This window comes from Falco biarmicus, chromosome 6 (assembly GCF_023638135.1).
Source record: "Falco biarmicus isolate bFalBia1 chromosome 6, bFalBia1.pri, whole genome shotgun sequence".
Classification (NCBI taxonomy): Eukaryota; Metazoa; Chordata; class Aves; order Falconiformes; family Falconidae; genus Falco; species Falco biarmicus.
Window position 1 is genome coordinate 26,847,687 of NC_079293.1, and position 18,172 is coordinate 26,865,858.

At 40.9% G+C, this 18,172-nt stretch overlaps 1 protein-coding gene across 3 annotated transcripts in view; it reads left to right on the forward strand.

Moving 5' to 3' along the window:
- RNF144A (ring finger protein 144A) overlaps positions 1-18,172 on the forward strand; it is a 67,464-nt gene that overhangs the window by 5,557 nt on the left and 43,735 nt on the right. Inside the window, exon 2 of one of the 3 annotated variants that reach the window (XM_056343385.1) lies at positions 9,520-9,609. The exons of 1 other annotated variant lie outside the window; for it this stretch is intronic. The gene's annotated coding sequence lies outside the window, so the exon portion shown is untranslated. Of the gene's footprint in view, positions 1-9,519; positions 9,610-14,057; positions 14,133-18,172 lie in introns of all 3 variants that reach the window. One more of the 3 variants, XM_056343386.1, reaches the window with a different exon arrangement.

Genomic DNA, 18,172 nt, shown 5'->3' on the forward strand with positions numbered 1-18,172 from the left:
CATGTGTGCTGTGCAGGGCTTGTGCTAAAGAGTGCTGCTGGCCCTGGCACCTGTCCATGCTGTTGTTGGCTTCTGTATGTCTGCTCAGTTGTGCCCTGCACTTTGGGTGCTCTGAGGGAGCTGTTACCCACAGTGCGAGTTCATCCTTAACTCTGCTTCAGTTTCTCACCTCTGCTGCTTGCCTGAGCAAGTGCTGCCGGAGCTTGGCTTGCATCCAGTTGCTGCCATCACTGGGCATCATCTGTGGTGGTGTTCAGAATGTGTAACCTCCCATATTTATCTCCTTTCTTCCACAATGTGATGTCCTGCTGGAGCAGCAGTGTTGGGCATGTACTTTGTGTGGATTTATGTCTGAAAATACATTCTCAAATGTTTTACCAGTGACTGTTTTTGAGGGTGAAATGTATAGTTCTTGCTTGTTTTAGTGTCCCCTTTGCATCTGCAAAGAGACGTTAGGCTGGTGATAACCCACTGCTCTTTCATCTTTTGTTCCAGGTTGACATATCCGTTGAAAAATCTCACTTCAGAGGGAGCAGCAATGTAGTTCTAGGTTCAGTTCAAGTTAGATATTTAGTTTAAAATAAAGTTATGTCAAATCAATAGACTACTCGTAAATCCAGTGATAGTCTCCGTAGCAAACTGTCAGCACTAAGTATTTTCACCAGTCATTTCATATTTCCATTAGCTCCTTAAACTGCTGAAGTTCACAGACTTGAATGAAATGCAATGTTTATGACTGTGTTCCCTGACTTTCAATTTAGATTACTGCTGCGAAGCTTTATTATCGTTACTGGTAAATGTGCTTTCAGGGGCTGCTCTTTCTTGGGAAGATCTGTTTTGCTTTCTCTTGTCTGAAAGGTCTGCATGGGTTTTCTGGGATTTCTTTACTTTGGTTTTGTTTTCCTCTCCTCTACAACTGTAGCGTACTGGTCTCCAGACCAACACAGGTCTGTCTTTGTTACTTTATAATGGGAATTGCTGCTTTTGGATGAGGTGATGCAAGATAGTTGCCAATATAAGGAAGAGTCAAACCATTGTGTCCCCTCGTTGTGCTAATAATAGCGATGTACCGTTTTCCTGGCAGGCAATGCTGCTGCTAGTGGCAGCTTCAGGAGGGATCACTGGAAGGACAGCAGGGTCATTCAGGATCTCTGCTTTTTCCTCTCACCTTGGTATCTTTTCTCATACAGCTTCATTTCTTACCCCTTGAGACTGAACTGTTCTTTTCATTGAAATAGCTATATTTCTTGCTATGGCATCAACTAATTCTGATCTTTAACTGTGGAAGATGGCAAAAAGGGTGCTATTTATGTCCCCCCCATCTTCTACCCCACCAAAAAACCTCCAACAAAACAGTTTTTGTGCCACACTGGACTGAGTGTGGCACAAATTACAACTTGGAGAGTGCCAGGGTAAAGCAATATGTGGGTGTCATATCAAAGTCACTTCAACCAACATAAAAATCCACTTGTCATCTCAGTACCAAGGGAGCTTTCATATGATTCCCTTAACATGGGTGACATGGGAATAGTCCAGCCCTAGTGGTTATGGAGGTTTTGAAGAATTCATAGTATCTGGAGTTTGATGTGAAAGGGAGGAAATTCTTGTTCTCAAAAAAAAAAAACCCAAACCCTCTAAAGCTTTACAGTCAAGGAAATTAAAGAGAAGTAGGCTTAAATGAAAGACAGTAGAAATTTGTCAGGTTATGGCAAGGTCTAGATCTTTACTGATTTAAAGATTTCTGATAAATGCTTTATGGACTTTGTGGGGTGTTTTTTCCTGTTTAATGTTTGCCAGTTATACTAAAAAGTTAATTGTAGGAGAGGGCCTGAATCAAGCAAAAAAAATAATCTTTAAGTGAAGTGCAACTTAGGGCTGCTGTTTCTGAAGCAATTGTCTGGCCTAACTGCCTGCATTACTGCAAGGCCCGTGTAAAAGTGCTACCGAGTCAAAATGGCCCGTTCCTTCTGGTAGCAGGCTGCTCCCCTGCCTTCCAGGAGGGGAAGGAGAAGACCAGCACATAGCAAGAAAGGCTGTGGGGTCAGTGCTTGTCTGATAAGAGAGCAACTTAAAGGACGTACTGAGAACTACGTGAAGCTGAGTGAACAGCCTGTCTCTAAGCAGGTATTTGTAGGTGGTGACTGGGAAGCAGAAGGTATCTGTACTCTTGAAAGTTGCTGAAAGGTTGCAAGAGGCTGGTGTCTGACCATCAGCAACAGGTCTTCCAAGACATGTCGGAAATGCTCTTTATAGAAGCTGTAGACCTGAGCTTAGGTGTTGCACGTTAGCCAAAGTCTTCATGTCTGTGGTCCAGATGTTCTAGTGCTTGAGTGGGAGAAAATCAGAGGTTCCTCAGCCAGATCCCTTCCAGACATTCATTCAGAGCTTTGATTGCTTCCATTCAGTGAAAATATGCAGAACTCTAGTACTTGAAAATGGTAAATGCTGTAAATTGATAATAAGAAATAAATTGGAAGACATAAGGTGCTCATACCTAATAGGAACATTTTTGAATACATACATCAGATACAAGTACCTCGTGTTTTGAATGCATTTGTAAATGCTTAAGAGGGCTTCATGGTAGCAGTATCTTCTGTGATTGGTTCATTATATGCTTAGGGAGTCTAATTGCCAAATTGACTTTCTTTAATCGAGCTGGCACTTGCCATTTAAAACTAATATATACCTACAGTGATGGGAAGTCTGCAAGGGTCAGAAAAATTTCCTGATTTGCCCAAGAACTTTTTTCTGGATATTCTGTTGTATTTCTCTAAAACAACAGTTACTTTTCATAATAATAATAATACAAAAAACCTCCTCCGGTTTCATTTTTTTCGTCCTACTCAGCAGCCATTCAGTACGCTGAAACAAGGAAATGAGGATATTTTGAAACAGGGATACTTTGCATAAATTGCTTCCAAAAATACTTGCTGTTCTTGAATGTTGATGCTTCCTATGGATGTTAAAGTAATGTAATGGAACTGTCAAGGAAAATAAGATTTGAGTTCATCAGAAAACAATAACGTAAATACAGTGGTTTTCTTCTCAGTACAGTATGCTCTGGCAGATGTCATCTGTTCTGGGGAAGTACCATGTATGCAAAGCATGCAAGTGCAGAGCGTGGCTTCAGGGCAATCTGCCTCAAAACAAGAGCATTGGGCACATGATGGTACATCTTAAAAGTGTATGAACTCTTAGTGTGTAAAAACTTGGTGTGTCTGTAAATGAGTGAGCGGTACTGTATGACTAGGAAGATGTGAGCTATTTCAGAACTTTCTCAGAGGATTGTCTGGTGTTTGCCATGGAGGCAACTGGGCTGAATGGGGGCCATTGACGACTGTGGTGTTATGAATTACAGCATTGCATGCCACGCTATAAATGAGTACACAGAGAAGGGGCTGTGTATCCTGTATACAGAGCTGTACTCTCCTTCCTGACAAATCTCGTTTAGATCATTCCCATCTTTATGCACTCTCCCAGTGTTCTGCTGTGTGTGTAGTGGCATGGTTTTGAGGCTACATGGGAAACTTGGGGCAGAGAACTGAGGATAAATGGCATATCTAATTCCTTTTTCCATCAAAGAACCGTAGTTCTCTCTTAACTGATACAGTGCCTTTTGGTAAATGTGCTGATACAACACAAAATACAGGGGAAGAGCACTGACGGTCACAGTACAGCTCTAACCCGGCAGGTGCAGGGAAGAGTACCACAAAGTTCTGGGCATATAGGGAGTGTATGCTTTGGGATAAGGCCATTGCATCAGTTTCTCCATGCCTCCTATTTTGCTTTTGTTTTGGCTGTGTAGCTCACTGCCAGTCAGCCCTTATGGAACCATTGTCAAGTCTGTCCATCTGGCTGTGGACTAAACAAAGTGCAGTTGTACCTCTTGTCGACTGTTGTGCTGATGTTTTGTGGCCTGAAAGGAGTTGTCCTGTGGTGTGCTCAAGTTTCAAGGGGGAATGTAGGTGCTTCAGGACTGCAGAAATGTGAATCTAGGGCATTTCAAATGAAAATTTCCTTCATTAAAAATAAATACACCACTTGACATCAAACTACCCTTTTTCCAGGCAAATACTTTAAAATGTACAAAGTATCTGAGATGAGCAGCAACTTTTCTGGTTCCTTTGTGATTGACTGTCAGAATGAGGTCAGGTTAAATCTGTGTGGAATTCTAGGTCAGGCTGAGCCTGCCCTTAGACTCTTGTTAAATTTCTTCCTGGTACTTTAAGTGAACAATAGCATTCAAAAATATTTGCAAATGGAGGTGTTAAAACATAGATTCATATTCTCATACATGTGTGAGGGTTGGATACAAATTTTCTAAAGTTTGAATTTTTACACTACTTGAAATGTCCATCCAAGTCATAGTCAAATTATTTTAATATTTCTTCTTAAACTACACTAGCAAGCCATATGGAAAAAGCATTTTTCCTACACGATATTAAGACTGTTCAAAGTGGTGTGACATGCCTACATATCCCTTTTTATAGGAATTGGTACAGTATTTTGTCAGCTTTGCTGCATTTGAAGATCGTATGGAAGGATTACAGAACCTTCTCCAGTAAGATAACATAATGAAATCATCGTTTTGTATTTAACAGTAGGTTTTGACTGAGTGTTCTTCATTGGAGGGAAAAATAAATATAGGGAAGATGTTTTTTCATCCCAACTTTTTAATGAGCAGGTGTGTGTGTCAGGAGTTGTCTTCTCATGAAAGCTTAATTGTATGTGCTTTTCTATTTTACATATTATGATAAACCTGGTAGTTAATCCAAGTTAAGACCATGTCTTCTTACAAATCTGAAATGACAAGGCTGCTTTTGCAAGTGCATCCAGGAGTTAGAGTAGTAATAGCTGTCAGGTTCAAAGCAAAGCTAGTAATTAAATCTTCTGGCCTATCACATTAGAAATGTAATTTATTTTCCTGTTTTCAGCACACAGTATCTCCTGTGTTAGTGTGAATGGATCTATTAAAATACCTTTTATCACCATGCTTTAAGCTTTTCTGTCTTCGTGAAATCCTGTAGCTGCCTTCTGTAAAAAGCCTTTACAAAGCTCTCCACATCTGACCTGATAAAAAGCATCTTATTGTCATGATCCAGTCAGACTAATAGCTGTTCAGCAGTGGTAACCTGAATAACATTTGCCAAGAGAAAATGATGCGGATATGTAAACCGGAGGGAGGGGAAGGACTGTGGCAGGTGGGTAGCCTCAGACTCTGCCCCAGGGAGTCCTTGGGAATTTGACCTGGCTTGAGCGACAGCCGAGTTTGGCTGGCGCTGAACAGCGAGGAGCTTTACTAAAGAGGAGCTTTACTAAAGCTCGTATGTGCTTCTCTCTTTGCTAAACCGAACACGTTAAGTTCTGCCCTGGCACAGGGATCACATGGCTTCAGTTTGGTTGTGGCATGTAAGTACCTTGCACAGCAGAATTTCCCTGTGACAAGTGCGTTGTGTCCCTGGCTGATGTGGGAGCCATCGCTGCTGAGGGATCTCATCTTTCTCCTTGTGGTTCTTACCTCTTTCTGTAGGGGTGACAGTGTAGGACTGCATTTCATGCAGTGTCCTGACAAGGCTAAGGAGGCTGGTGGGGACATAACATTTTACATAATCACATGTTGTCACTGCCATAAGTAAAGGTGAGAATCCAAAGCTGAAATTACTTGTTGTGCATATAACCTCTCAAATGTCATGCACTTTCCCATGCGTCCTTTTGCTTTTGCCCTTGGACCCTGTGGCTGCTGGGCTGTGAGCTGCGTCATCAGCTCTGACAGGATGAGGTGGAAGGAGATGAGTTTCATGGCCATTCATGCCTCCTAGCTACTCCTGGCTGACACAAAAGACAGACGAACCATGGGCTGTCACACACAAAAACAGAGTAGATCCTACAGGCTTTCTTTCCTCATCTGTCACTGGTCCTGTGCTGAGCCTGACACAGGTTTCCTAATCCTGCCTGTCAGCTTGTGGCTCTGAACAATGGAGCTTGCTTGTTGGGAAAACCATTACAGCATGTCAGCAAAAAGCATGCTAGATGAATGGAGCCAGCAGCAGGCTGCAAAATATAAACAAGTAGATCGTTGTGAGAAATGAACTGGGAATCAAGATGTTCCAGGACTGGTTCTAGACAAGACACCATTTAACATTTGTAAGGCAGAAGCCTTAAAAAAAAAAAAAGCAGCAAATTATGCTGTTTACGAGTCTCATTCCAAGATTTTTAATAAGTAAGGAGTCACAATGATTTCTTCACTTTTGAGTAAAACTCAAAGGTGGTAGGTATGCAGGGTGTGGCAGAATGCAGTCAGATCTCTGTGACAAGTGTTCTGGGCGTCCATAGCATGGGAAGACTGTATCCTGGAAAGCAGCAACTCTGCAAAAATACTAGAGATCAGGCTCGTTACAGAACTTTACCAGTGCACCATGGGCTAATTTGATCCTTGGCTCATGTAATTTGTAAAATAAAACATTTTTCTCTTTGTACAGCATTAATGATAGTAATACTCAAATTCTGTATCTGGTTCTAGTTGTCATGTCTTTAAAAAGACTTTTGAAAACCTGCAGGAGGTGTAGAAAAAAGGGCCACAAGGATTATTAGTGGTGAAAAATATCCTGGTAGTGATTTAATGTGGAAAGGGTAGGGCATGAGCAGCTTTTGTTTTTGCTTTATTTTTTTTCCTGCATTTGTTTTATTTTTAATTATTGGATCCCTATCTAGATAATTTTAGGGTAGACTTCATCTCATACAAAGACAAGTGTCCAAAGATGGAGTGATGTGTCAGGTCCATCTCTGAGATAGATTGCTGTGTTGGTGATGGAGGGCAATGTCACTGGTGATAAGAAGTAGGCAGCTGGCTTTTAAACAATAGTAAAAAATGATCAAGAGAAACAGGTTGAGAAGGTTATTAAAGTTATGGAGTTTGGTGGTTTTTTAACATGAATTAAATAGCAAAAAAAGGGGTTAAAATGGCAAGGAAGCATGCAGGGGAGATAACCATTGCTTACCTCCCTTCAGAAGTATTTCTCAAAGTCAAATTTTGTTGATTGAAGCCCAAGAAAGAGGAGGATTTTGACTGCCTGGATGAGTATTTTAGCTATCTGACATCAAAAGGAAAGGACTGCATGTTATGTATGTAATGCATATTCTTTCTACAGGGCTTAGACATATAGGTTCTTGTTGAATGTACTCAGCCTGCAGGCTGGGGGACTGGCAGGATGGTGGCTCATCAGGGAAGAGCCTCTTGGGAAAGCCTTGTGTGGGAGGGGAGGTAAGAGGTTTGTTTGGCTCTGTGCAGAGCTTAACCTGGTAGCTGCATATCTCCAAGGAAATGTCAGAGAGGAGAACTGAAATTTCCGGTTTGGGTAAGGAGTGGGAGGCTTGGAATAGGAGGCAACTCTGTGGGGAGGTAGATCCCTCTGGAGAGGATAACTGTTTGTGTTTTTTTTTTTTGTGGCTGCCAGCGAGCAGAGCACCCAGGAGCAAAGAGGAAGAGGCACAAATGCCACTGTTAAAAAGGCATTTTTTCCTCGGGATCCCTTCTGCCTTTGAAAAGAAGTGGGAGAGAGGGCCCCAGCCAGAGCGGTCAGCAAAAGTGCCAAGTGAGGTGCTGGCAAGGGTGGGATTTTAGGAGGAAGGAGGTCAGGAGGTGCCTGTTGGCTGAAGCTGATGCAATGACTGAGAGCGCTGGCCAGGACAAGTTTTGTGTTAAGAAAGAAGGGCTGGCAGAAGAGCTGGAAAACATCTGGGGTAGAGCTGTAGGAAAGGAGTTTGCAGACAGCTTAAACTAACCATACCCCGACAGGACGAGAAGAGTCTGAGCATCTTAGCTGCCTTGACAAGAAAGTATCTTCTACTAACTTTATTTTGCTTCCTTTTTTCTTGTTTTTTTGTTCTCTTCCTCCCATTTAGAGAGTGAGAGGTGTAACTAGAACCACTGGCTGAAGATCTAATAGGAAAGGTGAATGGCTGCAGCTCTTCAAACCAGTAAATTGCCCTCCCCACCATTAGAGAAGGTGGCGGATCTGTTGCAGTGTCCAGCCCAAGGCAGGTCATGTGTCCAGGCAGTATTTGTTAGCAATGTACAAGTTACTTTTCTGCCTTTCACAGTACTTAGACAATGAGCAATAATTTGTGGTGTTCAGGTTAACAAACTAATGCATCCAGTGGTCCTTCTGATCAGCTCCAGGAAGCCCGTTTTCTTATTTTACAAGCAGATACACCATAAGGAAAATAGATTTTGTCACTTTTTTTCTTCTTAAATGTCAAGGGAAAGTGGGAGGAGGGCAATAACTTAATTTTGTCAAGATTTGCTGATTTTCAAGCAGGTTTTGTGGCAAAGCAGCAAGTAGGAGGGGAAGGTTAAAGTGAGGAGGATGTGCAAGAAGGGAGGAGGGAACCTCTTTTTGGCGATGCAACTGTTGGCTGAGTAACTAAACAGTAGCCTGGAATGTTGCAGTGCATGTATATCTGAGCTTGTTCAAGTAAAGGTTGCCTGAGTTGTTTGGCCCTTCCTTTAACTACCGTTTTGGGTTTTTCTAAAAGTGTGGCAGATACTTTTTCCATATCACATCACTGTAAATGGCAATCAGAGTAGAAGATTAGAATGTTGCAGGAATTATATGCTCATTTTTAGAAGCTCCAAAGGCTAATGCATGCTTGAATAATTACAAGTCTTCTTGAATAGCATGTTGTTTAAAGCTTAAGGTGAATAAGGAAGACCAGAATCTTATGTGTGTGTTTGGCTACACACCCATTTCAGGCTGCCTTTATTTAGATTTGGTAATGAAGGACAGGTGTTATGTTAAAAATCGACATACTTCATTTTGAGGATGTAAGTTTTCTGAATATTCTTTGGAAAGGAACTGAGCTGGAGATTTCTCTTTCAGAAATAAAACTACTGGATAAATCTGAAAATGGCAAGTAGCTTGAAGTGACAGTAGGACTTCTCCCAGTTGCTGTGTTCTAAATTCCTTCTCTTCCCTGGTAGTTCATCACATTTATTAAAATGCTCTGCCTACATACTGACTGTGCTCAAAGCAGTGGGCTTTGTGTGTGGTTTTGTTATGTGTTTTCCTGGTGTGGTTTCTAGAAGTGCTTTGCTAAGTGCTTGGAAAGCTGTTGTAGTTCACTGTTGGATTTGTATGTAAGAAGTCCCTGAACCTTGTGCTGGATACAACCTGCAATCCTTCAGACTGTGTTCTTCTGAAGCTCTGGGCCACGGAGGCTGCAGCTATGTAAGATGATAGTAAAATGTGCAGTGACTTTTTTTTTCAGGCTTGGAAACCAATTGCTTTTCTTTCTAATTATTTCTTGTGTGATGAGATTAATCTGTCCAAACTGGTAAGTACTAACTGAGCCAGGAAGTGCAGAGAGTAGAAAGGGTTAAGAGGTGAATTTTGTCTGTCTTTGCTAAGACAACCTGTGCCACCACAGAATTTTAGAAGCTTATTGGCAGAATGGAGCTGTTGGTTCCGGTTTTATACAGTCAATCTAAATAAAGTCTGACCCTTATTTCTTGTCTTTCAGGCTTGGCTAACACTACCTTGCACCAAATTCCTAGGCTGGTTGGTGCTTTCTCATGGGATCCCTGTGACTGACAAAGGAGAGATTGTTATGGTAGGCATTTGCCTTGACAGCTCTTGGCCTGGGCACAGACAGATGCAGTTTCCAATGCAGCCGCTCTTTTGTAGGACTCATGCCAACAGGAGCTGTGGCAGGGGGAAAGTGCCCAAGAGATAGTTTTTATAGTATTTGGAGTTGATGTTGTGTTCCCCTATGAAAATCAAAACCATGTAGCCCCAGCTACTATAGAGAAGGGAATCTGTCAAACTTTGCTTTTAATTATGGAGCTCTGGAGTGGTTCATTTACCAACTGTATTCAGGAAAACAACAAAATCTGTGTTCTAGTTAACTTCCTAGCAAAGTCCTAAGCGCAGAGAAAAACACTGTTTTGACGCAGTCCAATAACTTTGAAGCACACTTTTATGGTACTACTTCAGGTTGGTTCATTAGGCTTTTGTTTATATAATAAAATAACATATGTAACATATGTCTTTATAACAGAGCCTGTTTGGCTTTCATATATGGTCTTTGATTTAATAGTTTAAGCTTCCACAACACTGCATCTTCAGTTCTAAACAGCAGTAAATCCATAGTCCAAATAAGCAAGTGACGTGTTTTGGGATGGCTACAGAGCTATATGTAAGCCATTGTAATTGTTGATATATTTGATAAATGCATTTCCAGTAAACTAAAAAAAAATAAAATACTAGTACATATTTATCATCTTGTCTTCTAGAAGGCAGTAACAATTCTGTTTAAATAATTGAAATCTATCAGTTTCTCTATGGTTTGGAAAAGAGCACCCTGTAAATATCACTACAGCTGGAAATGCTGCATTTTGCTTACACTAATACATGGCTATATGCAGAAATAATGACATTTTTAGATTCTTCATTTGCCTGAGCTCATGATTTCCTGTTGGTAGCTTTCCATTTCCCAAGCAATGCCACTTTCTCATGCAAGCATCTTCTGGAAATAGTATTGAAAAGTCATATACTTACGGACTGACAGATTTTAATTTTTTTCTCCTTTCCTTTGAAACTTGTATTAATGACTTAATTATCAAAGTGTAATGATGTTCTTGCTTGACTTTTTCTGATCGCAGGAAAAACCTCTTGTGGGGGAGCTATAATCATGCTGTCCTTGGCTTGAGTTTAAGTACAGGAGTTTCCATGTAACAAACTGTATGCTCAGCTTGAGTAACGTGTCTTAGTGTAAAGAAGTACTGTTTAATTGTAAAGCTTGTTGAAATATTTTTCATCTGGGATTTTTTCTGCTTGCTTTTTTTAGTACTGAAAGTGAAAAACCTTTTTTGTCACGTTTTTACTAGCAGAAAAAAACAAAATAGGGGGATGGGGAAAGGAAGCAAGATAAAATTTAAATTAAAAACACATCTGATACTGTTTTCTGTATCACTTAAAAAGCAAGTTGAGATTCAAAAAACAATTATACTGTTTCATTGCTTTTTATTTTAACTCGTTTAAAATTTAAATGTGGAGAAGTGGAAAGGATTTCTTGGGTCCCTCACAGTTTGGGCTGTAGATGGTAAGAATTCCTTTCATAAACTTCCAGCTTAAAGCAATCAGTATTTCTGCTCCCCCTGCTTTTGGAAAGCTGTAATAGAAACATATAATGCATCTCTGATGCTTAGAAACTTGAAGAAACTTTCTATAATAAATGGACGATAGCAAGTTTATATGTCTGTCCTTGTGGTTAATGGCTTCTTAGTTTAAATAGTTCCTCATCCCTTGTGTGATGCGCAAATTACTCTGCCTTATGTCTGTTCTGGGAGTGACCATATCTCTTCTTTGATCTCCATGTGTGAAGCTAAATAAGCCAAGGTCCGTTAGCCTCTTTCCCTGAGATGATCCCTCCATCCCTCTTCTGGAGTGTCCCATGCCTTCAGGCATAGCTGTCTACTTCTGTGCCTATTCCCTACCATATTCTCACCAGCAGTGCAGCTAGTTCTCATCTCCCTGTTTGTTTAGCTTTCTGCTGAGGTGTTCTAAAGAACCTCAGACCTCTCCAGGCACTATATCCCATTTTCTGAAAACGGAAAGGGAAAAGTGTGCATAAAGTGCTCTTGGGACCAGTGTCCAGTCTCTTGGAAAAGCATACAAAGCTCATCCTTTTTTCTTCTTTTTAAAAGCAGAAACCTCAATTTAGTGTCATTGTTCTGCCAAATGCGAAACAACTCGGACTTCTACGATCTTTTTGTGGACTTCTGTGATTAGTGTGAGAGCAGATCTGACATGCTATGCACATACATAGCTGGCATGTGCCTTGGTTTTGAATCTTTCTGCTGCCTTCCAACCCTGTTTCACTGAAATGGCTCTGCAGGATTACTGAAATGGAGCATATCCTGGCAGAGATCTGTATTGGGAAATATTTGTGGCATATGCATGCTTGTGAGGTATTTGTGTAATGAACAAGAGCATACCATACATAGTTCAGACTATTAATATGGAGCAGAGGAGTGTTGCCCTCTGAATTTCCTCATCTAGCAGGCAAGAGCCTGCCACTTCTGTCAGTGTGGTAGCAAACATCGTGGCAGAACTTACTGATCTTTCCTAAGCATCTAGAGAAAAGCCTGTGTGTCTCACCATCTTTAGAGATGCTGTCAGAGATGTAGCTTGCTCCTGCTCGTTAGTCTGCAGAGAAGGGAGCAGATGGGGAAAGTCAAGAGTTTGCCAGTAAAAGGCAAATTCTTCTCTAATGATCTGGTGTTGGCTTGAAATTGTGGGGCTTTCTTACGAAGTTGTTCATGTCTGTCTCATTTACAACCTTAAAATATTTGTAATGTTTCATTTTGCTGTGGAAGGAAGCAACAAAAATATTTTTGCTTTGCTACAGGTAAAAATAAGGTTACAGACAGCTACTTCGAAAACATTAATGGCAGCTGAGACCTCTGTGAGTCTGTGTACCATAATTTAATGACAAGTGGGCAGTGTGGACGATCTAGCTCCAGTGACACATTCATAATTTGCCTTATTATTATTATGTTACATCTTGTAGCAGTAGCCAAAGGCACAGCTTGGTTTAGTCCAACATATAAAACTTTGATAGCTAAAAGGAAATTTAATAAAGATGTAAATATAATCTGCCTACAAAAGTTGTAGTGTTTTTTTTCAGCCTGTGACAAGAAGGAAGAACTGCACTGCAGAGGTGACAAACTCATTCTGTGGTGACAGCCACAAAGCGGTTTTTAATTATAGCTCATCAAACATTATGTAAGATTAAAGCTATTCATTAGCTTTAGTACACCAAAAATTTCCCCCAATAGCAAAGAGAGGTTTGAAGGTGAGTAATAGTGTGTTGTGGGTTTTTTTTTTAAGTAAGCAAAAGTAAATTACAGCAGCTCATTCTAGAGCCCATCTGTATTCTTTGTTTGCCTGATTGTTTATATATGTGGGTTTGTGGCTTGGCCAAGGCATTCCCAGTCTTTGAGGCTTTTAATTCTTAGTTCTGAATGTCTCACTATTACTACAGAAGAACTTAGCATCCTATTGGTATAGCTGGATGTCACATTTCTGAGGCTTTATTTCAAATACTGGAGGTTTTTTCCTCTTTTTATTTTGTTTGTTTGTTTAGGATTTTTTTGTTTTGTGTTTTTTTTAAAAAAAACCCTAGTATTAATTTCTAGTAAGTTCAGATTGAATAAGACGTTTTAGGATTGTGCCATACACTACAGCCTGAATGGGAGTTACTTCTCTCCTTTTTTTAGTCTGTAGAACTGATATCTGGCTACAAATGTTTGCTTTTTGAACAGATTTGATGCGTATATGAAATTGGCTTTTGGAATAGTTTGTTCCTGCTTATGTATAACTGGCCACTTTTCTTGTTAAGAGAGGATTGCAAGAGTCAGAGTTGGGGGTAGTTTTGAGTTTTGCTGTGTTTTTTTTTTTTATTTTTTCCTTCCTCCTGCTCAGCAGGTGAGAAGGGAGTAGAGGACAGTGACTGCTGCAGATGCAGAGCAACATGGAAAAGCAGTAGCATTCCAGTACTTAAGTGTGCTGGAATGTACTGGCAACGTACAGAGTAGGGAAAGAGGCACAAGTTTAGACGCTTGTCTGCTGTTATGATTTTTGACCTTCATAGAGAAGTTAGGCAACCACTGCATACCAGTCCTTGTAGCAATCATCTCCCTTACGCAAAAAGGTCTAGTTGCTGCATAGCAAAGTTGGTTCCTGAGCTTTCACAAGCAGAACTTCCACTTTTTCTACTTTGAATACAACTTATACATATTCATTACAGCAGCATGTGAGAAATTTTCTTGACCCTTCCTACATTACAGTGGGGATTCTAATTTTCTCTATTCAGTTTTTCATTCCCCTGTTAGTGTATTGATCCTGACAGGAATTGATAGCTCTGTTTGTCATCTTGGTGTTACTGAATCTTCTTCCCATGCTCAACAGCTAAAATTCAGCTTTTTTTTTTTGTTTTTTCTTCATTCTGGTTTTTGCATGTCTCAATCCAGTTTCACTTTCATATAAAACTTGTAGGTTGTCTTGAAACCATTCTGTGGGATAAGAACTGCCAATGGGAATGAAGCTGCTGAAGATCTCTGCATCTGAAAGGTGACCTGTCAGCTTCATCCCTTTCCTTTGCCACCATGGTAAAAGGCTGATTTACAGTTTGCCATATTAATCACCAGTCCTTTTAATGCCTCTGTCATAATTTTGAGGTGCTGGTTCCCATTTCTGTACAGACTAGAGCCCAGGGCTGAGGAGGGAGCAGGTTGGTTGCTGGTTTGTCACAGGCATGAGCAGAGCTGCACAACTGAAGCAGTTTTCTCAGGAGCTGTGGAAGGAACTTCCCCAGGAACTTGGAGCCCTCTCAAACCTCACTGCTTGCTGTTCCAAGCACAACACCACTTTTCAACCACGCTTTCTTTAACCAAAACACAAAGCCAGTCTCCCCAGAAGAAAACATTTCATTTTGAGTATGAGTGGAGAAGGCAGGAGAGAGTACAAACTGTCTGTGAGACAGTATAATTATATTGCCTTATGCACTACATACCACTTTGCCTGCTTTTTCCATCTGCTGAGTCTCTGACCGCTGCTGGCATTGCAGGAACCCAGGCCTCCTGGTTATTTCAGGTCGCTAGCAGGTTTTGATGCATCCTCCTCAGCCTAGCTCATGTGATTCGTACCTATGGGTAGAAGTTAAGTCCAGTTTGTTACTCGTTATTAGTGTTGTGCCCAAGTGCAACAGCCTGTTTGCTGACCAGTGCCTGGGAGAAGGGGTCTCCACACAGCAACCTGAATTGCTGCTCTAGGGCCATTTTTCTGTGACCATAATTTTTTTTTTATTTTGCTTTCTGATTTATTTCTCTTGTTACTAATTTTCATCATCTTTAGGAGGCATTTTAAAACATGGTTATAGTCATTTACTGACAACCGCATAGTTAGAAAGCCCCATGAAATCAGTTTATGCTTTATAGGTTTTTAAGTCTTGTATTTGGATGTTTCCTGCTCTGCATGTGCTCCTTGTTTTCACTGTCTTCTGTAGACCTTCATTAGTGGGGTTTGGGTTTTTTGTTCTTTTGGAGTGTGGATACACGACAAATGTGTCAGTAGTTACTGACCTAGTTGCTTTGCCAGTCATATTCCCAAACTGCCTGTTAACTCAGCTGTGTAACTTCAGCTGTTAGACTTCAGAGGCTTAAAGCTTACATAGCATTGCCTTGGCTTATAGCTGGTGCACTGTGTCTGGTGCAAAAACCTCCCTGTTCTTAGTTTAGAACACAATTAGTTATGAATGAAAGAAACCCTGGATTTCCCATTTTCTGTTGCATTCCTACACTGCTCTGCTCAGGCCTTTCCCACCAAAATGAGTTCTGAAGCCCACCAAGCACCTTTGTTCAAATTGCAGTGCTCTTGTTCCCATTTGTGCTGACCCGTGTAAAGGAGATGTACTGTCCTTATGGCTCTGATTTTTGAACAAATTGCTTGTCCCAACTCTTTTCTAGAGGCAGCAACCAGCTACTGTGTTTCTCTGTCTTGTTTTAAAGTAGCATTGGTTTGCTCTTGGATCTATTGAATTGGTTTCCTCTTGGAAAGAAACTCCAGGGCTACCTTTGCCAATTAACTATGGCAACAATACTGCCTTAGTATACAGTGTAGGTTAACCAAGGATTTCAGAAAAGAAATATGGGATACCTTTGATGGTTAGGTATTTGTTCTTTGGTGGGGGGTTTTTAGTATGGAATAGGAATTCAAGAACATTCCTGGGTTCAGTTCCTTCCTTCTGAAAGTTTTCTTCCTGTCTAGTTTTAATATTGACAAACTGTTTCATCCTAAAAACGTGTAGAGCTCTTAACTCCTAGCCAAGCACTTACTGTCCTTTGACAAAAAGAAAAAACGATCTAGAGAATGACTTCAGGCCTCTGACATGGCTTACTCATGTAATAGACTATCTTTAGGAACATTAATAGCCATATTTTAAATGAAGTTTCTTCTATTGGTCTCCTAGATTGCTGGTTGCAATAAAGTCAACCAAGGGAGAGCAATCAGATTGAGTTTGTTACTAGGAATATCTAAAAACAAACCACAAAAGCTAATTTTAAGCAGTGGGTTGCAATCTATGTTGTTTGGTTTAGAACCTCTGGAGCAGTTCCTTTCCAAACATCTCTAATTTTGAACTGGTATGTGAGACTGCTGTGGCTGCTCTTTCACAGTCTTCTTAACCTAAATGCTATGGTGACCATTAAAAGTGAATAGGAAAAAATAACAATTACAGAACTAAAAAAAGTTTCATTTCTTAGTACAGTGGATTCCCTTTAAATAGGGAGGGTATGTCTCAAGAGCTGGGTGGGTGGTGTGTGTGTGTACCATGTTAATTGGCTGAGACCATAATGAACGACCTCATCTGTGATCTTCCCAGAAGCTGAAAAGAAGGCAGGCTTCTATGGTTTGTCTTGTTTGGTTTGGGAAAGCACGAGTTGAACTTGGAAAGGTTTCTACTATCTAAAATGTTCAACACGTGGCCTCTGGAAAGTTTAGAATGTCTTTACCTACTGGTTTTTATTTCAACCTTTTTATTTTTTCCAGTAAGAATTTGTTGTACTAAGGCTTTTCTGCTCTTATTTTTTTAACATTGAAATAATGTTAAATGGTTGATGTTATTGCTTCTACTACTTTTTAGGCTGCATGCAAAAGGGAGGAAGCTCAGAAGTCACAACTGTTCAGACCAATACTGCTTCAAGATACTTCCTGACACCCAGATGGGTCTAGAGAATATGATTGTCCACTCAATTCAGCTACTTGTCAGTTTTCTGAGGCAGAGAATTTAGTACCAAGGCTATTCATATTAATTGAATTGTTTTATAACTTTGTATTGATGTTAACTTCTGAAACCTGCTGTCCACTGCAGTGTGCGCTTGAGGGTGATGCTGACCCTGTTCTGGGTATCTTAGACTATAAAGCAAGACCTGACCTAGTGATAAATGTATTTTGTTTAAATCCTGTTAATAAACTGGCTCTAACAGTGCAGAGTATCTGTCAAGCTCCTGAAAATGTTTTTTTCAGACCTAATTCACGTCTGAGGCGAGAGGCTTGATGTATGTTTTACGTAAGGAGAAGCATGTCTTCAAAGAGCTGTTAGCTGTTTCCTGTGGGACAAGCCTTAGTTACCTTTCAGGTAATAAATGATCACCTGGACTCGCAGCAGGAGCTCATTTTATGAAGTGGCTTTGAAAAGTGTTGCTACTTTTTTGTTTCCTTACTTCTTTAGGAAGTAAAATGACTTAATTCTGGTAATGTTAAGAGACATGAACCCATGGGAGTGAACCTAGAGGAGGGCCACAAAGATGATCAGAGGGCTGGGGCACCTCTCCTGTGAGAAAAGGCTGAGAGAGTTGGGGTTGTTCAGCCTGGAGAAGAGAAGGCTCCAGGGAGACCTTATAGTGGCTTGCCAGTGCCTAAAGGGGCCTGCAAGAGAGCTGGAGAGGGGCTTTTTACCAGGGTATGTAGTGATAGGACAGGGGTAATGCCTTCAAGCTGAAAGAGGGTAGATTTAGATTACGTATAAGGAAGAAATACTTTGCTATGAGGGTGGTGAGCCACTGGCACAGGTTGCCCAGAGAAGCTGTGGATGCCCCATCCCTGGATGTGTCCAAGGCCAGGCTGGATGGGGCTCCGAGCAACCTGGTCTGGTGGAAGGTGTCCCTGCCTATGGCAGGAGGTTGGAACTAGGGGATTTTTAATGTCCCTTCCAACCCAAACCATTCTGTGATCAATACTGAAGAAAGCTCTTCATTTGGCTGTTTTGTTTTTAAAGCTGCTCTTTATAAACCCCTAGTTTATATGATGACCCCAGACTTCAGCTGTGTTAGAAATGTTTTCTTCCTTGCCTGAATAAGTCTATGCAAATTTCCCTGGCTTTATGCTACATGCCATATCTCTCTGCTGGGAAACTGTGAAGAACGAGTATGTCTTCTATCCCTGTGCCCAGTGTGCTTCTTGCTAGTAAGCAGGTCAGCACTACAACCCACAAGAAGTGTGCAGCAGTTTAGTATCCTTCCTGCCCACATTCACGAGTAGGTAGGAGTTTATGGATTGAGCAGAATGCAAGTGGTGTGTACAGAGCCACAAACCAAAACTGCTTCTACCAACGT